Source organism: Lissotriton vulgaris, chromosome 6, assembly GCF_964263255.1.
Source record: "Lissotriton vulgaris chromosome 6, aLisVul1.2, whole genome shotgun sequence".
In the NCBI taxonomy this organism is placed as follows: domain Eukaryota; kingdom Metazoa; phylum Chordata; class Amphibia; order Caudata; family Salamandridae; genus Lissotriton; species Lissotriton vulgaris.
Genome location: NC_141694.1, coordinates 534,979,525 through 535,002,631, shown reverse-complemented (window position 1 = coordinate 535,002,631; position 23,107 = coordinate 534,979,525).

Here is a 23,107-nt window from a genome sequence, read left to right as displayed (position 1 = left end):
CATGGGTCTCTCAGGCCTAGTTTGGAGCATAAATTCTTCAAGATGTTGGAATTCTTTGTTGATTGGCTCGGTCTGTGTGGGTGCTTGTCGATCGCAGGGTCAAGAACCTGGTTCATATCCCCTGCGACGATCAGCAGGTCGCCCAGCGGTAGGGTGTGTAGTTGTGCTTCTACCCCCTCCCAGAATGGTTTATCTTCGGTGTTTGGACCGTATATGTTGGCCACATGGATTGTTTCTCCCGCTCTTCTAAGGGTGGTCACAAGGGTTCGTCCCTGGGTGTCTGCTTGTGAGTCTACCACTGCTAGTTTGGAGTTTTTGCTGATGATTGTTACTACCCCATTCTTCTTGTCCTGTGCCGGTGATCCCACTACTTCGCCTATCCAGTTGGCACCTAGGCGCCTAATGTGTGCTGCTTCCAGTCTTGTTTCCTGGAGTACATATATGTCACCCTTTAGTTTCTTAAGGTGTTTGAGCACCTTCCTCCTTTTCACCGGACTGTTGAGGCCCTTGACGTTTAGGGATACTATCTTAATGTCAGTCGCGATGCTAGTCTGGTTATTGTCTGTCATTTATGATGCTTGTATTTTGCGGTCTGTGTGTCCCTAGTCTATGTGCTTCCGGTCTCTGGGTTGTGTGTGGGTCCATGTCCCTACGCCTGCGCTTGCTGCTCCTAGATGTGAGTGTATAGAGAGAGAGGTAGTAGGAGAAGAGAAAGTGATAGAAATTAAGCCCATGTATACGCTCCCCGCTCCCCCCAGCTTCCCCTGTCCCCCCGCCCATCCCTCCCCTCCCTCCCCCCGCCCTCCCTGACTTGCTGAGTGGGTGTGCGATGACAAAGTTCCTTTGCACCGCATCCTCCCAAAGGTAGATTTTGTGTTCTTTCTTTGGTATAGCCTGGAGCTAGAAGAAAAAAAAAAAAAAAGGCACAGTCTTTCTCCGTCTCTGTCGCATCTACTCGGTCCTGTTAGTTTTGCGCCTTTTTTGTGCTATGGTCTGTTGGAAATGTGCCTATGCTTGGCCTCGCTTTCTCAGTCCTGCAATTCGCTGGTCCACTGTTCCTGTTGGTTTTGCGCCTTTTTTGTGCTGTGGTCCGTTGGAAATGCGCCTGTGCTTGACTTCGCTTTCTCAGTCCCGCAATTCGCCGGTGTGCCCTGTTGTATCAGCTGGGGTATGCTTCCAGGCCAGTGTGACTAGTTCTAGCTTCTTTTTATCTGTACTGGGTATCATGAGGTAGATATGTTGTCTTGTAGTTTGTAGTTTGTAGTGCATCTTATTCAGATTGTTAATTTATGTCTGGTGAGACACTTCTTTACGCTACCCCGGGGCTTTTATTTTCCTCCATCTCCTCCACTGGCGGTCCTTGCAGGTAGCGCCTTAGGTCTCCTGGGCATTCAAAAACCATTGTTTTCCATTTGTCCGTTACTTTGAACCTGGCAGGACCAACGAAGCTGAAGTTGGCGCCTCTTTTGCGCAGAGTTTCTCTGAGGGCTAGGAATCCTTTTCTTGTTTCTACCGTCGGCTTGGAGTAATCCTGGGTCAGCACGATCTTGCATCCTGCCCACGTCAGGTTCTGATTTTTCCTGGCAAAGGCGAAAATGGCATCTGTTTGGCTTAGTCTCAGCGGGTTGCATATTATTGGCCTTGGCCCTTTGCCTGTCGTTGGTTTTCCTGCTGGTACTCTGTAGGCCTTTTGCACCTCGAACCTCCTTTCGAAGGTGATGCCTGTGAGTTTGGGGATCATCTCCTCTAGCATGGCTGCACACGAGCCCGCATTGTCCTCTTCCCCTTCCGGTACGCCCAGGATCCTTACATTGCCTCTTCTTGCCCTGTCGTCCTGCTCCGCTAGCTGTTTTTGTATGGCTTTCGTGGCCTTCTGCAGTTCTGCTATGGCCTTGGTGTTCCCACCTGTTTCGTCTTCCACCGAGCTTATTCAGCCTTCTACTGCTTCCATTCTTGTGTTGGTTTTGTGAAGGTCCGCTCTTATGGCCGCCAGCTCCAGTTGCATATTCTCCACTTTGAGTTTTGTCTCTTTTGCCACTTCATTACCTTCGTTGATTCTTCTTAGGATGGTCTCTAGGGTGGCTGTTTCGCCTTTGGTTTTCAGTGGGGATCCCTGAGTGTCTATTTTGGGCTTCTTTTGATCGCCCACCGTCTTCCTCTCGTTACCAGCCATTGTTCCAATGCCCCTTCTTGACAGAATGTTGCCTAGACGTCCCTCTACTTAGGCCACCTTTGGTATGCTTGTTGCCTTTGACGTTGGTGCGTAAATTCCTTGAGATCTATATCTGCTGGGCTCTCTGATGTGATAATCAAAAAGAACGGACACTAGTATCTGCAAAAACCATTAGTTTTTATCGAAAACCCTCATAGACATCCTGGAGTTATTATAGCGGTATATCTTTTCATCCGCCCCATCAGGAGTCTTGGCATCGTCATAGGGTCAACGATTGACGTGCAGTATGCCTGCCTCACCCGAGGCTACTTCTGGTGTATGCAGAAGTGTCCAGAAATGAAAAAGGTTATCTAAAAAATAATGACTTAGCCAGAAGAACTTGGTTTTTAATCTCAAAAAATGACTAGTCACTAATATTTAAAAGAAATTGGGATATTGAGGTAGTTGAGTTACTAAACTACCATATCGTTCTTAAAAAAAGTCGACATGTTTCAGCTCATGAAGCCCACAGAGGGTCAGGGGAGCTTTCGTCAGGTAACTCAACTACCTCAATATCCCAATTTCTTTTAAATATTAGTGACTAGTCATTTTTTGAGATTAAAAACCAAGTTCTTCTGGCTAAGTCATTAATTTTTAGATAACCTTTTTCATTTCTGGACACTTCTGCATACACCAGAAGTAGCCTCGGGTGAGGCAGGCATACTGCACGTCAATCGTTGACCCTATGACGATGCCAAGACTCCTGATGGGGCGGATGAAAAGATATACCGCTATAATAACTCCAGGATGTCTATGAGGGTTTTCGATAAAAACTAATGGTTTTTGCAGATACTAGTGTCCGTTCTTTTTGATTATCAGTCATTAGTTAAGGGGAAACGAATGGACTCTCTATCCTCTTCCCTCCCTTTTGTTTGATATCGGGCTCTCTGATGTGCCTTGTTCTGGTCTTTGCTTTAGGCCCTGCCAGCGTGTGCTTCGTCTTGTTCGCGGCTGTTTGCGCCGCTTGCTCGTTAAGTTTGCGGTGCTCTGCATCTTGCGCTTGAGGGGGTTGATTGGGGCGATTGTGGTCTTATCGAGCACTGGATAGTGCCTTGCCTTCTTTGCGTGCTGGTGTGTTGATCTCCCTCACCGTTACGCCTCTGCTTGGTCCCTTGCTTAAGACAGCTTCTGCCTTGCCTTGCTGGCTTATGCGCCTTAACACCAGTGTGCCCCCCTTTGCACCTGTTTTGCCTCCCTTTGTGTCTCTTTCTAGGCACTTAGCGCGCTTTGCGGGCTTGGGGCTAGCGCTTCCTTCGTGCTCTCGTGCCTTGTGTTTCTGTGCCCTCTTTGTCCACCGAGCGCCCTTGGGTTTCCACTTCTTAGCCCCTTACTCGGGCCTGAAGGCTTGCTGTCCTGTTTGTGTCTCTTTCTAGGCACTTTGCGCGCTCTGCGGGCTTGGGGCTAGCGCTTCCTCTGTGTTCTCGTGCCTTGTCTTTCTGTGCCCTCTTTGTCCGCCTAGCGCCCTTGGGTTCCACTTCTTAGCTCCTTACTCGGGCCTGAAGGCTTGCTGTCTTGTCTTCGATCGCGGTTACTTAGTTTGTAGTCGTGCGCCCCGTGCGCTCTGTTAGGCGTGCACCACTTCCGGCATACCTTGTTTACTGTTAACTCTACTTCCGGTAATGGCGGCCCCCTTGCGTGTCTGGGGTTTCGCTTTCGCTCCCGGACCTCCGTTATCATCAGGTATGCGCCTCCGCCTTCCCCGCCGTTGATCGCTTGTCTGCTCTTTCTGCGGACCCCTTCACGGCTGTGCCTCTTCTCGTTTTGCCCGCAGCCTGCCGCCGCGCTGTTCTGCTTCGCTCCTCTCTCGCGCCTCTCCCCCTGCTCACCTCTGGCACCTCTTCTTCTACGCTCTCACTCCCTGTCGCCGTCGCTGCGTCCGGGGGCTTGCCGTGTTCGTATGCCGCTCTTCCCTTTCCCTTCTCCTGCGGTTTCCTCCTCCTCCTCTGGACGCGCTGGTTTCGCCCTTCCTTTACTTGCTGGTCGCCATTTTGGGGTCGCCCTCGGCTGGGTCTCGGGGTTTTTGGAGTCTGTTATCTTCGTTTGCCTCGATTCTGTCCGGCAGAGCTTCGACACGCTTCCAGCCCTGGTCTTCCCCTGCCTGGAACTGCTTCTCTGGGGGTTGTGCGAACACGTTTGGCGGGTAGTAGTGGCCTTTGTTTACCTCAGGGGTGCGGAGCGAGTGGACCTAGACGACCGTCCACATTGCCGTCCAAGCCACGCCCCCCGAGTTGAAATACTTTCTAAGCAGGAAAAATACTCTCCCACAGATGATATGGTCACCTTGTTGACAGACTGTCCAGTGGTTGAGCAGTGGACATACAGTGATATTCCTGGTTCATGCATACCCATCTCTGATATATATTATGATAATGAGCCAGATGACTTTGTCCTAAGAAGACCCTTACACAAGCGGTTGATACGTCTAAGTAATCTCCTTTAGTTCCTTGCTTATTTTGCAAACATCATTGTGCTATGTTGTATGCAAATGTATATTTAAACAATTTCGCTTAAGAACCAAAGAGCTCATATGGTGTCTTTTGTATATATATATTAATGTTTTTGCACACACTTAAGCAATGAGTATTCTTCACCTTTTATAAATCATACTGTTGTTTGCATTTGTATTAGAGGAAAATTCATAACAGCAACGGAAACATATCTAGTCCCATTGTCTGTTTTATGCAGTTTAAATGTGAATTTACCATTAGGCTATTAAAACAATACATTTACTGTGGGTGTCTTCTGATTTACTAGAGAGGATTTGACAGAAAGAACCCCACGGTGGACTGTGGTCATAAAACATTAGCTGCGTCAATGGCCGCATCTTTGTATTCCTGTTGCTTAATTTGAAGGGCATGGTTAGCATCTGCACTCGGTAGGTCAAGTATAGTACTCTCCAACTCCCTAATTTCCTTTTCAAATTGTTCGAGTTTAGCTTATTTGTCTTCTTTGGGTCCTACTATTAAAGAGATGCTGTGCCACTGACTAACAGGTTTGTATGCCTCCCATAAATTCTGGGCATAATCAACAGAGTGTTCATTTTTTTTTTTTAAACCTTTATTTGAAGACAAGCAGGAGATAGCAGTGTTACATTCACAAACCACACAAATATTCAGAGATAGTGCAATGCAGCAATAGACCAGCAAGATCCAGGCTTCATGTCCAGGCATAGTACAGTGTAGACATCAGTGGAAAAACACATAACATCTGCAAGCGATCTGCGTGCAACGCATCTGCACAGAACAGTTGGCGACTGCAGGTGTACGGACCCGTAGCCCATACTCGGTAATGAAGGATGAAAGGCAGCAACACAGTGGACGCCGAACCACCACTCAACATTTGGTCAGAAGAGGGACCCCAGCCACCACCACAAGAAAGCAGTCATTGGCCCACCATACCGCCCACAGGGACAACACAGTGTGACTTACACAATCAGCATAGCAATAGAATAAAGAAACATCACCACTCACTGCGGAATACGGTGTCCGGTAGGTGCTAGCGCAGTCCAACAAACATCGCATCACTAACCAACCCCAACCCGATCCTCACTCTCAGATTCAGAGTCCTGCACCGCCCTAGTGTGGAAAAGTAACGAAATTGATATACATAAGCAGCGTTCATTTGCCCTTTCCCATTCCCTTCCCTGTACGTTAACCACACCACTCCGCCAGTAAAAGCCTGTGCCCACATGTACCTGATAGCCATTTTTAGGCACCATGGCCTTTTGCCCGCTCATTGGAATCCCCGGCTTCCCTCCTGCGCGTATCTTAAACCCCCTCTCACATGCATAGACCATGAAACCCTCTCCCTCTGCGCGACCCTGCTATGAAAAACAACCCTCCTGCTTGACCCACGCAAAGCCCCCCCCCCATTTCCTCTCGAAGAAGCATCCCTCGCCTCAGCTGACATAACCCCCCAGCTGTATCTGACTGCCCCCCCGTTCTCTCATGTACGGGTCATAAGACCTCTCTCTCTGTGCGACTCTGTCCCTGTGCGCACCCTGGCTCCCCCCTCCTCCCTCACATGGACAAGTCATAAACCTTCCTCTTCTGCAAGACCCTGTCCTTGGGAGTCACGCCGCGCCTGACCAACACCTCCTTTCCTTTTATGAATAACCCCTCTGTTAGTAAACCCTCCCTCCGCGATGGACTGTCCACACATGTCCGAGGCCATCGCCTAAGCCGGAAAATACTGTTTATTGCCCCCTATTGTATGGAGTCACTCCTCTTCAAAGAACCCACTATTGATCCTGGCCACCCCACCCCCTGGGCTACGATCAGGCGCACACAGCCTAAAAATTGGCGGAACACTCAGCTGCGTGATTACCCTCCCCCTTATCAGCAGGTCAAGGGTCTCTATTGTAAACATATGTGGGGTAGGATTGACACGAGGATTATGGGGATGTCTTTTCCTTGTTTCACAATGTCGTGATTGTAATGCCAAGTGTTTTGTAAGGTATAAAAGACGATGTCTCAGCTCACTTGTTAGAGCACCTCCAGAAAGACACTGTGTTTCGTGTCCGAAATGACAGGCTCTCCTCATGAGTAATAAATCCTGTTCTTGTGATTCCTGCTCCCAGCGCCCGTCTCTTTATTTGGTAACTACTCAGAATGGGAACTAAGAGGCGACTTGCGCCAGCAGCCCGGGCATCGATACTAATCTGGGCTCACCTTTTACAATTGGCGTCCCAACGCGGGGCCCATCAGTGACATAAGGTCCAGTAAGAGAGATCCAGACGAAGAGGTGAACATCTAAAAGATCGGAGTATACCTGCCTTGAGAGGGCCCTCGTCCGGCTGCCGATCGAATGAACTTCACCGATTCTGAACGGACCTCTCTCGAGTGACCTATTGTCCTGACTGGGATCCCACAGGAATGCTGCATGGAGTAAGAGAACGATCGGGCGCTGGAGGAGGAAGATGAAGAACTGTCCGTATGGTCCGGTCCGGGTAAGATTAAGTAGGGCGTTCTTACTCCTGATTGGTAGGATGGTTTTATCCATCTGATTGTTTGATTGATTGTATTGGAATCGGTATTTAAATACTGATATTGTTTGGTTATTGGTTCATTTAGCTTTGGATGCTACTTGAAATATTGGCTCTCTTCTCGAGAACGAGACATTCTCTGTTTACAAACAGCGGCGAATAGGAACGTTCATCTCTCTTTGCAGATAGCGAAGGGCAGGTAATGCAGACGTTTGTCCCCGTTGTAATCCGTCATGCCTGTTTTTCTCCCCACTGATTGATTGATTGGCTGGACATTGTTGTCCAAGGAATTGTTTGTTTGAGGTATTTTCTGTTTGCAAACAACGTGGAATAGGAATATTCTGTCTAGTCTTTGCAAGTAGTAAAGGGTAGGTTATGCCCCTTTATGATTCGTCAGTCCTACCCACTCCCCACTGATTGACTATTATTTGGGGGGTAGCTCACCTGGTCCGTCCAGGAGACTACCCTAATGGAGGACACATGCCCCCACTTGTTGGCCATTTATTGGAAGTAACCCATCTGGTCCGTCCAGGAGGCTACCCTAGTAAGTGGAGGTACATCATTTGGTCCGTCCAGGATGATACCCTAACGAAGGATATGTGTTCCCCTCTGATTGATAATCTAGTTCCACCCGGACCATTTATTGGAGGTAACTCACCTGGTCCGTCCAGGAGTACCCCTAATGGAAGGACATATAAAAATGAAGTGATCACCGTACCCTACTAACAGAAAACTTTAGCTCGAAACACGCTAAGGAAAAGAAGGAAAAATAAAAAGAAATCGGGCTAAGTCAGTAACCCCCTGATGAGCTTTCGACTTCACTAAAAATAAGAAACAGTAGAAGCAGTTCGTAATAAGGAAATATAAAATGGCGAAAAAGTTTGACAGCAAGGCAGCCACGAGGTAGCTAGGTTCCGCTGCCTACTCCTGCTCCAAACATGTCTGCCTCATTGCCTACCACGCCCAAATAACGGTCACATGAAATAGGAACAAACCAATAGGTACCTACCCCCATTCCGGAAGCTCCCGAAGTGCAACAGGTCCGTGGTTACGCCCATCCGGAAGGCGAGGCCTCGATGCGTGCAGGGCTCGGCTGGCCGCCATCGGAAGGGGAGGCTGTAGGGCGGACGGCCCGATGAATCGTGGAGGTCTCTCCTTTTCCCCTCTTCTGCTGCCCCGCAGGCCACGAGGGGGGGGCTGTCTTGCCTCAGCCACCGACCACCCCCCCTCTCTCTCTCTCTTGCCTGATCTGGCCATCATCGAGGACCGGAGAAAAGGCGAGGTCGGACAACCCTGAGAGTTGCAGGTAGTCCCGCCACATGGCCACGCCTGAGAGTTGCAGGTAGTCCCGCTACATGGCCGCGCCTAAGAGTTGCAGATAGTTCCGCCACATGTCAAAAAGGGGGGGTGTCTTGCCTCAGCCACCGACCCCCCCCCCCCCCCCCCCCCCCATCTTCATTAGCTGGCATGGCCAATACCGACGCGCTGGAGCCGAAGAACGGCGCGGGGTCGCTGGAAGGGGGAGGCGGCGCGAACAACCCTCCCCCACCTCCCTCCAGGTGGAGGCTTCCAGCGACACCCCAACGCTCTTGCTTAAAGAGGGTCCACATCGAAAAGCGGTCTTTTGCCTGGGACGGGCACACGCCCCATGCCTTCTCTCCTCAACTTTGAAGATTCTATGAGAGCCGGGGGGGGCCCCCCCGACCCCTCCGCATGGGCGCCCCGTCCCCCTCACTGGGAGCCGCGACATCGACGCACTCCTGCCGGCGCCAGCCTCAGTTTGGAAATGGCTAAAATACAGCCAAGGTACAGATTTGTTCAGTTCCGGTGGAACACCAAAATGACCCGGTAGGAAAAATTGTTGCCGCCCTCCCCACTCTTTGACTGATGGTCCATATTGTTAGACTGTTACCACATTTCGAAAAACTTTTGAACTACCAACGGAAGGTTCTGGTCCTACTACGAGTCAGTGGAGGCAATCTGACTATACTGGGACTTGCCTGACCTCGCCCAAAATGGCGCCGACACAAAATGAGACTTTTTAAATAAACCTTGTTGCACCCTGATTGCTCAGCTTTGATGCCCCGGGATATGTATGCAGTTTTTGGACAATGAAAGTAGATAAGAAGGATATTGAGTATGTGCTTGGAAAAGAAAGCGATATAAGATGAACATTGATTATGTGTTGGGATGATGAACTGATTTAGAGTGGGTACTAATTATGTGTTGACAGCTATGAATCGGTATGAAATAGGCACCGATTGAGCATTTAAACAATGAATTGATATACATTAGATATTGAGCAAATAGTAGAATAATGAGATGATATTATTGAACGCTTGACACGCATTATACTTGCCGCTTAAGACAGTTCGATATGATTTTCATTGCACTGCTGCACTTTATGAAATAAATGGCCACCGACTTCGCTTCTCTTATGCCCAGTTCCAGTCTGCTCCGTAGCCTGCCCACTGGGTTGTAAGCCCGTATTTGTGCGCCAACCTTTTTATTAAAGTTTTTGAAAACGCAAATATTTTCGTAGTGTTTGTATTTATGAATGTTATTGAAATGTATGGCTACTGTCACCGACATAAGTAAAATACATGCAGTATGGCTAAGGTTGAAGGTTAAAAGGGTCCGATACTTTACTTGGCAGCTACATTATGTGTCACGGACAGCTGGAAAAGTGTTTTTAGACGCCCTTGAGCGATACCACAGAAATACCACCTGACCGCCACCCTTGCACACGACCTATAAGGCCACAATCGTGTGATCCATGTAGATACACAGACCATCGATGATTATCTATCTGATGCTACTGATCCCTCTGGGCTTAAATGCCGAGATGGTAGAGAATGCGGCCCGTGGAGATAGGTCGAGTATGTGGTAGGTAAAAACATTTTCGGATTTATGCAAGTTGATGAATTTTGAATGTTGCCCCCACCCACTTCCTTCTCCTCCCTTCTGCAGGTCACGTCGGAACGTCGGCTGAAGTATGGAGGAGTGACGATCGAACAACCGACGGAAAGGGAGGGAGGGGATTTGAGCATAGTACTTATGCTAGACTTAGAGATGACTGTTCCTCTTTAGAACGTAGCGACTGGGAGGATGGACTGACAGAGAAACTTGACGGGTACTGTATGACGGAAATTGACTCGAATTAGCACGTTAGATAATGTAACTATGACGGTTAACTAGATAGGGAAAGGACAAAGGAGAGTCCTGGGGTAAGGATTCCCAGGCACCACCCGTCTGGGAAGTTAGAAACGTTGTTGATGTTCGAAATGTACCACCCCCTTCTCACCCTCTTATAGATATAACCAAGCTGTCTGACTGTTCTCCTGATCAATGCCCTCTGTTGCCTCAGCCTGGAGAACTTCCAACCAAAAGAAGACACTCGAAAGTGGTTTAAGATCCACCTATGGGCAAATAGCCCGACCAGGTTAATTTCTGACCGGCTGACCGATGTGTAAGTATCGGCAATTGGGAGCGCTCGCAAAAACAGCAAACGAGAAGAAAAGGAGGAAAGGTAAAAAGAGCTCAGCCCATGGATAAATAGGATATTAAAAATGCGCAGCATGCGCAAGGAGATTTTTTGTTTGGCCAACAACTGTTCTATGTTTTGTCGTGAATCTTTCTTTTTGTGTAAAACACGTACTGTTCTCCTCCCAACCCTTGTTTGAGTTTGTGTATGTGTAGTGTAGGGATTTATGTCTTCCCTCTGTTTTGTGTTTCCGTGTTACCTGACCCTGCTGTTCTGTGTTGTGAGCGCACTAAATGACCTATTTTCGTACACGTCTCCCTCTCTCTCTCTCTCTCTCTCCCCCTCTCCCCCTCTATCTATCTCTCTCTCTCTCTCTCTCTCTCTCTCTCTCTACAAGTCATACGTGTACTGAATAGCTCGTTTAGGTTGCGGATGACTCTCACTCTCTACGAGAGTCCCCCTGATCCATCTTCCTTTTTGATAAAATTGTGCCCCGCTGGCACCAGTCTGATTGGATACTCTTTGAACACAAAGGCGTTCAGTGAAATTGACAGAAAACAAAATGATTGTGATTTGCCATATTACTACCTCTCCTTTCTACAAAATGAATGAACTCGAATTGGCTAAGAAAGAAAGGACAGGTGAGACGACTAAAGGTCCCCTAATCTGGCCTCCTTAAAAGGGGAACTATATGTCAATGGCACCCTATTTTTCTCGTTCGTTAGGGACAAGCGCCAACGCCTAGATTGACCCCCAACACCCAGATTGCCCCACCCTCTTTTCACCCAAGCGCGAATGTCCGTAGCATCCCACTTCTGACACCACCTGATTGACCCCAGTTGCTTTCCTCGATACATAATTAATGACCATGACCAACTGTCGCCCCTCGAAAGAAATGCGTTATCGCTGCACTATGATTATTGCACCCCGCTCTGCTTAAAGTGTCATGAATGAACGCCGATTAGACTTGGTACAATCACGGCAGAAATGCCCACATACTTACTCCATGGTGATAGACTTCTGACTTTGACCAATGAGCATAACACCCAGGTGCTAGGATTGCGGGTGAAATTCGAATGTAAAAATCTCCTCTCCTGTCAGTTCTCTAAAACTTGTTTTTACCCCTTCAAAGATATACGACCATCGGAGGAGAAGGGTCGGACGTGACACACGGCCTGGCTGCAGATCCTGGGGCGCATGCGACCTCGACCAAAGGTGGAGCCACAGCACAGCAGGAATACGGGACGAGGCAGCACTCTCCAATGTGGTAAACGAAAGGATGAAAGGCTGTCCTGAAGCCCTCTGTCCGCCTACCCACGCGTGCCTGAAGCCTCCGTCCCCCTTTTCAAGCCCGGTTGATGGGCCTGCCCGTTTGTCATCCATTGCTCCCTTGGTCCCTTTGGTGGGTCCCAGGAAATCCGACCCCACTCCGCTCTCTCTCTCTCTCTCCCATCGACTACTGAACCGTACCCCCTTTTCCACGTGACTTTTTGTCGAAAAGAAGAACAGCATTTAGGTGGAAATGGGGTTGCGCCACAGGAATACAGGTGCCGAGCATAAGGCGCCACTAAAAGGATTGGTTAGGGAACAGGACTGTGGTCTAACAGCAGAGGACTGACCGCACCCTGCAACGCGTAAGGTTGGATCCGAGCTGGACCTATAGCTCCACCGCCGGTGCTCAACAGCGCCAACGAAAGGACACGGACTAGAGCCTACCAGTGATGGCTCACTGCTAAAAAGGCACTGTGACGAAGAGATCTTATTTGGACTGAATTCCTCCCTCAATTGCTTGGTCAAAATATTCATTGGTCACCTTTTTGAGAAAGTCGGAAGCATCTATGCTATGAAGTTCGTTTGCAAATGCAATTTCCTATGTGCTGCATTCTGCCAATCACACCAACTGTTCATGATTGTATACAATATGTTAGTATTGACAAATGCCGTTTCGTCAACCACACATGTTTATATGTACACCCATTTACTAGGAAGAATAGGGAAAATAAACTTTGTTATGTAAAAAGCGGCGACTGTGGAAAAGTAACAAAATTGATATACATAAGCAGCGTTCATTTGCCCTTTCCCATTCCCTTCCCTGTACGTTAACCACACCACTCCGCCAGTAAAAGCCTGTGCCCACATGTACCTGATAGCCATTTTTAGGCACCATGGCCTTTTGCCCGCTCATTGGAATCCCCGGCTTCCCTCCTGCGTGTATCTTAAACCCCCTCTCACATGCATAGACCATGAAACCCTCTCCCTCTGCGCGACCCTGCTATGAAAAGCAACCCTCCTGCTTGACCCACGCAAAGCCCCCCCCCCCATTTCCTCTCGAAGAAGCATCCCTCGCCTCAGCTGACATAACCCCCCAGCTGTATCTGACTGCCCCCCCGTTCTCTCATGTACGGGTCATAAGACCTCTCTCTCTGTGCGACTCTGTCCCTGTGCGCACCCTGGCTCCCCCCTCCTCCCTCACATGGACAAGTTTAGGCACACAGCCTAAAAATTGGCGGAACACTCAGCTGCGTGATTACCCTCCCCCCTTATCAGCAGGTCAAGGGTCTCTATTGTAAACATATGTGGGGTAGGATTGACACGAGGATTATGGGGATGTCTTTTCCTTGTTTCACAATGTCGTGATTGTAATGCCAAGTGTTTTGTAAGGTATAAAAGACGATGTCTCAGCTCACTTGTTAGAGCACCTCCAGAAAGACACTGTGTTTCGTGTCCGAAATGACAGGCTCTCCTCATGAGTAATAAATCCTGTTCTTGTGATTCCTGCTTCCAGCGCCCGTCTCTTTATTTGGTAACTACTCAGAATGGGAACTAAGAGGCGACTTGCGCCAGCAGCCCGGGCATCGATACTAATCTGGGCTCACCTTTTACACTAGTAAGGAGGTACCCCTGCAACGGGCTCCAAAAATCCCTAGGCCTACAGCGCACGGGCATCATTTCCGCATATACGTTGTACTGGTCCTGACAGTAAATAACATCACCCAACCAGTCCTTGAACTTTGGCACTCTGCCCCGCCCCCAACAGCAAGCCACTCGTCGTTTGGCCAACAATAAGGCCACGTCCACAAATCTACGGTGGAGTGCTGGCACCTCTTAGTATACCCCAATAGGAGGACCACGGGGTCGAACAATACCCCATCCTCGGTCATAGTCTGAAGAGCAGCATGGACCTGCACCCAGTACTCCGAGATGGCCTCACACTCCCATGCCAGGTGCAGGAAATCGGCACCCGCTGCCCGGCAACGGGCACATCTATCGTCCTCTGACAACCGAAATCTAAGTTTCCTGGCTGGGGTGTAATAAAACCTTTGTATGAACTTGTAGTGTATGATTTTCAAACGGCAACTAGAGGAGATATTGGCAGTCACACCACAACAGTACGCCCATTGTTCGTCAGAGATGGTAATCCCAAGCTCAGCGTTCCATTGTTCCCGTACCCGACTAGCCGGCGTAACTCGTTGCTGTCTGATGGCGCCATACAGTTTAGAAACCAAATGACGCCCATCGGAGACTAACAGAACGTGGAGCGGTAAGGTCACGTCCGGCTCCTTAGGGAACTCAGGCAGTAAGGTCCGCAGGCCTTGTCGCAAGCGGACATAATAAAACATCTCCAAGGGGGAACAAATCACACCGCCAAAAAACTGTTCACGGGTTCGAAAGGTGCCCTCGCGAAAAAGGCTCCCCCACGTAAGCGTCCCAAGACGCTTGCACAGACACTGGAACCCTGTCTCCTGCAATAGGGACAAAGCAGGATGATATGCTAGGGGGAGTGCAGGTGAGTAGAGGAACGAAAGACCCAGTAGCTTCGCCACACGTTTCCAAGCATCCACTGTGCACGTTACCGTTGTCTGGTGTGTATCCACATCGCCCACATTGCCCAGTACCATGCCTTCCAATGGGAGAGGATGGGCGACCCATTCTTCAGCTGCAATCTGTGGCATAAACGGTGTGGGACGCATCCAGTGGTATGCATAGTGTGTTTGAGCGCTCAAATAATAAAGTTCAAAGTCAGGAACATCAAAACCTCCATCGACATAGGGCAACGTTAAGGTAGCCCACGCCACTCTCGGTTGTTTACCCCCCCAGAACAGACGAATCAGCTCCGAGCGGAGACGTTTAAAAAAATACGCTCCAGGGTGATATGGAATATTCTGAAAAAGATACAAAAAGCGGGGTAAGATCACCATTTTTATCAGAGACGCCCTGCCCGCCATGGACAACGGCAAAGACATCCATCTCGTAATATTATCCGCCAGTTTAGTGATAGCGACGCCATAATTAAGCCTAATAGTCTCCTCTTTGCTCAGAGAGACCACAATACCAAGATATCGCAGCTCCGAATCACACCACTCCAGAGGGTAGTCCAACGGAAAGCGATGAACCGCTGCAGTGAGCGGGAAGAATTGGGATTTCTGCCAGTTGATATGTATCCCAGAGACACCTCCAAAGGCAACAAGCTCTCGCAAAAGCGCGTTAAGATTCGCCTGCGGATCTTTCACATAGAGCGTGACATCATCCGCATACGAAGAGATTCCCACTTGGCGCTGAAAACAATTAAACGCACTCTGTTGGTGCAGTTGGCGAATACGACAGGCAAGAGGCTCTATGGCAATGGCAAACAGGAGGGGAGAGAGGGGACATCCCTGCCTGGTTCCCCTTGTGATAGGAAACCGGGGGGAGAGCACACCATTCACGACCACCCTCGCCACCGGGTCAGTGTACAGCAATTTGACCCACGAGATAAAGATCCGAGGAAACCCCATTCTGCATAAGGCATCGATCAGGTAACCCCACTCCACGGAATCAAACGCTTTCGTAGCGTCCAAGAAAACGGCGGCTACCGGGAGCTCCGGAGCTATAGTCAGGATTAGGGAAAACAGTGTTCGAAGATTATGAGACGTCGCCCGGCCAGGCACGAACCCGGACTGATCGGGCAGGACAAGAACAGGCATGAGCTCCGAAAGCCGCGCCGCCAACACTTTTGCCAGAATCTTGACATCACAGTTAAGCAATGAAAGAGGCCTATAGGATCCCACGTCCAGGGGGTCCTTACCCGGTTTGAGTAACGAGGTGATAGCAACTTCCCTCATAGACCCCGGCAATTTCCCCACTTCAAGGGACTCCTCAAAGACCTCACGGAGAACTGGAGCCATAATATCTACTGTCAACAAACAAAAGAGTGGCCTGGTCAGAAAACTGTAAGTGTGCCGCAACTGAACTAGTGCCGCAAGACCATTAGTAGCACTAGAAGTGATGACCCGGGTCTGCTAAGAAAATTCCCATCAGCCCACCCACCTCCGTTCCTTCTCGGACGCCGGCATCGAGGTACCGACGGACAGAGCGGGGCCTCCCTTTTTCCCGAGTGGGTTCCGGGTGAGGTGAGGCGTACTCCCACATAATGCTGGGAGATACATAAAGTTCTGGACTTCCTACAGTATTCATCTGGGCTCAGAGGAACTGGTAGGACTTATCCAATGTACATTAGCGTGCATCACCTTTTTTGATTTGCAGTCGCAGTTTCCCAAATGGTCCTGAAGAAAGCTAAGACCAAAAGTCAATACAGCTGAAACATGTCGACCTCCACTCACTTTGCCCATATATAGTTATTATTTCAAACTATTTTGGCAATTTTAATCTTGACCCGAGCGCCATACTGATTAAAATTAATTTTGGCCCTTGGAGTCAATTTTACTTTCACGTTTTTCACTTTAATTTTCTGCACTGCACCCCATTAGCATCACCAGTGAAGCCCAGTGGTCTGTATCTATACCATGTTAATCCATCTCTGCACCATGACTAGGTGCACTGTTTGAGAATTGGATTGGTGACATCTCCCACATGACGACATTCCACCAAATGGGTGGGCTGATGGGAATTTTCTTAGCAGACCCGGGTCATCACTTCTAGTGCTACTAATGGTCTTGGGGCACTAGTTCAGTTGCGGCACACTTACAGTTTTCTGACCAGGCCACTCTTTTGTTTGTTGACAGTCTTTCTCAGGGCATGAGTGGTTTTGGTCGTTAAATATAGCCCTATTTGACCCTCCCTATGTTTATTCTTTGCCATAATATCTACATAACATTTACAAAATTCGGCGGGAAGGCCGTCCAGCCCTGTAGCCTTCCCGTTGTTCAAAGACATGATGGCGCCTCTAATCTCCTCCTCCTCAAGGGGCCTACCTAGGAACGCCCTGTGATCGTCTGATAGCCAGCAGAGCGCCAGATCATCAAGGAATCCCCCATATCTCACATCTTCCGATTGCTGAGTAGTGTACAATTGAGCGTAGTGGTGGATAAATGTCTCCTGAATCTCCTTTGTGTCTCTACAACGCGTGCCATCCGGCAAGACCAGTTCCAACACATCCAAACTATACCTCTGATGTCTCGTGAGTGCGGCAAGTACCTTCCCAGGCCGCTCACCCTCGCAGTATCTCCTCGACGTCCAGTATTTCCCCCTGTGCTTAGCCTCCCTGGCAGCTTCCTCCTCGTACTATGAAAGCTTACCCCTAAATTGATGCATGAGGTCAGGATCAGAACCAGCCTGCAGTCTGCGTTCCAGCTGTCAAAAGCCAGCCTCTAAATACGCAAGAGTTCGAACAATAGACCTAAGCACCCCACAGCTCTTGGAGATAGTGACACCCCGAATCGTAACCTTAAATGCCTCCCATATCACCTCCACACTATCTACAGATCCTCTATTCCTTGGAAAGAAAGCTTCCACTTCCTTGCCAAGTTCCGCCTTAAAAACGGGATCCAACAAGGCAGAGGGGAAGAGCCTCCAGGGCGGCCGCGGCCTGTGCAGCCCGGGCACTGAAAACACAACTTTAACCGGGCAATGATCAGAGTACGTTCTGGCTAGGTGTATAACCTCCCGCAACCCTGCTACCAGCCCTCTGGAGAGGAAGACATAGTCCAGTCTCGCCCATGAGCGAACCTGTGCAGTGAAGTGCGTGCCCTCTCTATCCGTCGGGTGAGCATACCGCCAACTATCAATCAGGCCTGCTTCCTCCACAATGCCCCGCAAGACATCCCTGGCTTGTGTATTGTACTGAGGACTCCCCTCCGATCTGTCCTCCAGAGCCTGAACTGCTAAATTGAAGTCCCCCCCCTACAATATGTGAGGCTTCCACAGCAAGAACATGACCCCAAAGTGTAAGAAAAAAAGCAGGTGTATCAATATTCGGTGCATAACAATTCACAAAGAGCACAGTGACTTGCCCAAGCCTCCCCCACAATAACACATATCTCCCTTCAGGGTCCACATGTGACCCCAATTCTTGAAAGGAGAGTGACTTCTTGATAAGTATAACAGCCCCCCGAGCATACGAGGAGTACGATGCAAATTTCCTCACTGCAGCCCACCTCCCTCCAAACGTAGGAGCAGGCACACGTCGCAGATGCGTTTCCTGCAGTAAAGCTATTTGTATTGCATGTCTATCCAAATAGTGTAGTACATTCCGACATTTTCTGGCATCATTAAGCCCACGCACATTCCAAGACAAGATCGATATCTTATCCACAGCATCAATCGATATCACCCGTGATCAATGTGCAACGGGGCATACGCAAGCAGTGCACCATCCCACTCTCTCGGGTCAAGGCAGTGGAACGGTACCATCGCACATACCAACCTCTCTAGCAACCTCACACCACATTCACCCCTGCCATCTTCAATCCAAAAAAACAGACATCCCCCTCCCAACCCCAAACAACAACATCCGTGCAACAGGCACGCAGACAGCTCAAAAAGTAACGCGCGGCATACACACCATGTCCCATCAGCAACGACCATGACAGCCCCAGGAGTAGCCCGCCATCGTCCGCCCCTTCCCTTGCGACATTGGCCACAATGAGCGGACAAAGCAGTCCCCCCTTCATACGCAATAGAACAATTTAGGCCCGATACGGCCGAGGACGAAGCAGAACAGTAATTCCAGGTCACCGCCAGGACAGACATACAGCCGCAGCCAACCCCGCCACGATCACAAGGATCAAGTGGAACACTCGCTGCCAACACAGCTTCCCCCCCTCCCACCCACCTGACCAACCCCAAACCGTCAGGACCCCCAGGCACCCTCCCCCCCCTCCCTCCATCCATCCGTCCATTCAACCAACAAGTCAATCGCACAAAGAAACTCAAAAGTAATGGGGCATTCCCTGTGGGGTGCCCACTAGAGGTGCACATCACCACTCCCACACACTACGCCATACTCCGAACCACAGGGCGTATACACGGCCCAGGCGCAGCGTGGTGGTGGGTGCCCGGAGCACATCAATGTCATCAACCACCGCCCCTTCAGTGACCCTCAATAGCGGCCACTCAGACCAAACCGGTTACCCTCATGTCCACCTCCAACAGTACAAGGCTGGAAGAGCCTAGGCCACAAGAGCAGCTATACGAATGTCCGTGCACAGCGTGCACCACAGCCGTCGTGCCGAAAGAAACATATTCAAACGTCCTCCTCCTCTCCCGCTGAGCGGTGGCCTTCCCGTTCCTCCACATCCTGCCGGTCATGCGCAGATTGCTCCCTCCTGAGGCGCTTTACAAAGTCCTCTGCATGTTGCGGATTCGTGAAAAAATTTTGTTTTGCCTAATGGGTCACCCTCAGCTTAGCAGGATACAGCAAAGCATAGTCCACCTGCAGGTCACGAAGTTTTTTCTTGACCGCTAGGAATTTACGCTGTTGCTCCTGCACCATCGGCGTGAAGTCAGGATATATGGTGAAGTTGACCCCCTCAAAGGAAAGCCCACGATTAGTGCGAGCAGCCCGGAGAGCAGCGTCCCGGTCCCGATAGTTTAGGAGACGGGCAATGATAGGGCGCGGTGCAGCCCCCGTGGCCGGCCGTGGCCCAAGGGAGCGGTGGGCCCGTTCCACAATGAAGTGCGTAGAGAACGCCTCCGCGCCAATCGCGCCAACCAGGAGTCTCTCCACATACGCCTCCATTTTCCCCACATTTGTCGTCTTCGGCACACCTACCACGTGTATGTTATTACGCCGACTTCTCGCCTCCAGCTCCTCATTCTTAGCGGCTATTACCCGCAGGATATTGTCCATTCTCGCCAGCTGGGTGGTATGAGTGGCGGCAGTGTCGTCATGGTCTGAGATGCGCTGCTCCGCCGTGGTCAGGCGTTCCTCATGCACATCCAGTTTCTGCACCACTGCGTCCATGCGCGAGGACAATTTGTCCACTTTATCCACAATAGTGGCAAAACCCTGCCTCATCTCCTGCATCATCTGCTGAAAGTCTGGGGTGGGAGGCTGCAGAGCAGTATCAGCGACAGGTGGGGGGGGGGAACGCGAACTCCCGGCCTCCTGCACCAGACGAGCACCCCTCCTGGCCGCCACAGAGTCAAAGGACAGCTTAGGCTGCTTGTTGTCAGGTTTCCCCATAATACCACGTTTTCAGCGTGTGGTAGCTCCCACAGCGGTGCACGAGGAGAAGCCAAGGGACTGCAGGGTCCAAAGCCATGGGCTCCCAATGGAGTGTCCCACCAGCCAGAACACACAGCGCACAAAAGCCACAGACCAGCGTGTAATGTCCGGCCAGCCACACAATGTCGTCGCGCTACTACGGGATCAGCCCCCTCTGATAGTCCCAAAACCAGCCGCTCCTGTAGTGGCAGAGGAGAACTCCCTCAGTTGTAGGCAAAATTAGGCCGGGGGGGCACAACAGTAGTTCAGCATATCACATCATAGCGCAGGGAAATAAGCACCACGCAAAGGCTGCACCAAGGGCGGCGCGCACAGACATGCCCCAGCGATGTCTCCCAAAAAGTAGATAGCACACTCCGGACCACATAGCCCGTGGCCCAAGGCAGGGAACAACAGTCAATAGGTCAGACAGCAGGAAGGTGCCACCACGCACAAGGAGAAGCACAGCGCTCCAACAACTGGCGCCATCGATACTGGCCGGCTCCGCCACCCAGCCACCGTCGTGATGAAAATGGCGCCAATAAATGTCCAGGCAGACGCCTCCAGAACTTGTAGTCCACACTGTGCCCACTGCTGCGCGTCGCAGGCAGCTTCCCAGTGGACGCAAAAAACACCACAGCCGGGGGCACGAGCAGGCGCGAACACCCCGCCACTCCCGCCTGTGTAATGGCCGCTTCTCACCTCGGGCTGCAGACGTGGCCCCGTCGCGCTTCACCTCCGGAGTCCGGTGTGGCTCCTGCACCGATGCTCCACACAAGCCTCCCTGGGCCACAGGCAGTGGCCACAATCGCCCGCTGCGGCAGAGTGTCCAGCCGCGAAAAAACTCAGAGGGGGAGGGGACAGGGCCTCCACCACACGTGCGAAGCCGCGGTCTGGAGTTGGCAGGGACGCCGGACCACGGAGCACCCGTCCTCCAGAGTGTGCTATGGGGGAAACTTCAAGCCCCCGTATCTCCGGTCAGCATGCTCCGATCATCTCAGGAGTTGGACCGAGTGCGGCCGGCAGCTCCCCCAGCTAGAGTCCAGGGTCAAAGCAGGAATTGGCGATGGCCGAGAGGATCAATACACGGATAAAAGCTCCGGGCGGCAGGAGCCTCACGGCAGTGCGGCCATACTGCAGTGCGCCCTCTAGCGCCCCCCCTGAATGTTCATTTATTTAAAGAAAAATATCGCCCTATCATTGTTAGAAGACTCTTCTTGCTATGGGGGACTTCAGGATCCCAGGAGTACAGTGTTCTGTTGCAAGGAGTCGGGCCTCTGTGTAGTGGAAATTCCACCCATGCTGGGGTGCAGTCCAATATCCCTCATGGTACGAACCAGGCTTCCAAGAAATATTGTATTTGATGCGTGATGGTGAGGAAACGACCAGTACACAAGAGGGTGCCATGCCATGTGCTCCCAAGTGAAACATATACTGTAGGGCCATTTGGTTAAACACTCACCATATGTCAGCCAGGCACATGCAGTCAGGAACTCTGCTAGTGATTTGCAGGGAGGGCCCACCACTCTGTGAGGCCATCAGTCTCTTCGGATCACATATCATTACATTAAAATCACCCCATCAATAATTTTAATTTACCCTCTGGCATTTGGAGGAGCAGGGTACTCTGGCCAGGAAATGTGAGGTAAAGCAGAAGGGGTGGGACATAAACAAAACCTGTGTTAAGGGTAGCCCCTCCCAGCTTCTGTTAAGACCTACATATCTACCAGGGGTGTTGGGCCAGATCTGTTGAACTATTAGTGAGAGTGACTTCTGTACCAAAATGCCCACTCCCCTGGAGCCCGTGTTTTGTTTTGTTTGTAACTCCAATGATCTAGGGCAGAATAGGTTGTTCCCAACAAACAGAGTCCTGGAGGAGAACCAAACCAGCTGTAGGTTTGATTTTGTTCCCCAGACCGTTTACATTCCTGGATAGTAGTTTTATTATTGGTATGTCCGGACAGCGTGGAGACATGGGTTCTAATGACCTTTTGGAGTGCACAGTAAGTCAGGAGAGACACGTAGGAACATACTGTGCATCTGTGCATACATAATTAATATAATAATTAATAAACAAAGTAACAAACATCCCTAAAACAAACCCTCCCTGCGTCAATGCACAAAACTCAAAAAATTTAGAGGACCATTGTCACCACAAGCAATTCTCCCACCCGCCTCCCCCCTTAAAGAGGTCTTACGTGTTACAGAATACCATCAGCATAGCCTGATGGCAGGAAACATCGTTGGCTGCCAGCGAAGTGCACCCCTATTTGGGGGTAAGCCACATCATAGTACATAATTGCAAAACTAAACGTATCTAATTTTGTTTGTTGTGTCGTTCAGGCGCCTCTGTCCCTGGTCATGATCGCTGCCACTCAAGGCCTACCTGCGTGAGAGGGCACTGAGGTAGTCACTACTGCGAGCCAGGGGAAGTTGCCAGCCCACAAGTCCCTTGTGACCTGTCAGCTTCTCATTAGTGCTTTGCATGTAAGTTGCAGGAGGCACTTCTGAGAGTCAGAGGCGGGTCATGGATAACAGAGGCTTGTGGCTCTTATTTCTGTTAGAATCAAGTGAGGGTCAAAAGAAGCGTGGTCATGGGAGGCAGGCTCCCTCTCGGATTATCACTAATACTGTGCGTTGGTAGGTATGGCAAGTCTCTTCCAGGTACAGGCTACAACATAGCCTTAGGGCCACCAGGGTAGGCATGGCACGTGCACAGTATTTTAATTGATGGCCCCTTCAATGTGGGGTGTCTCTTTGTTTACCATAGGTACGTCTTGCTGCTTTTGCCGGTGCATTGATACGTCTATCCACAGGAACTTGGGCCAGGGGTAACAATTAGGTTGGGCTCCAATTAGGTGCAATTTTAGCAATTAGATATATAAGAGAGGCACAAGTCTCAGCCCTCTGTCCCGGTGGAGGAGTCTCTAATATCCCTGGGGGCAGAACAGGCACTCAGCAGTCCAGGGGTGTTGGCCTTGATGAGCTCTTTTATTCGCACCT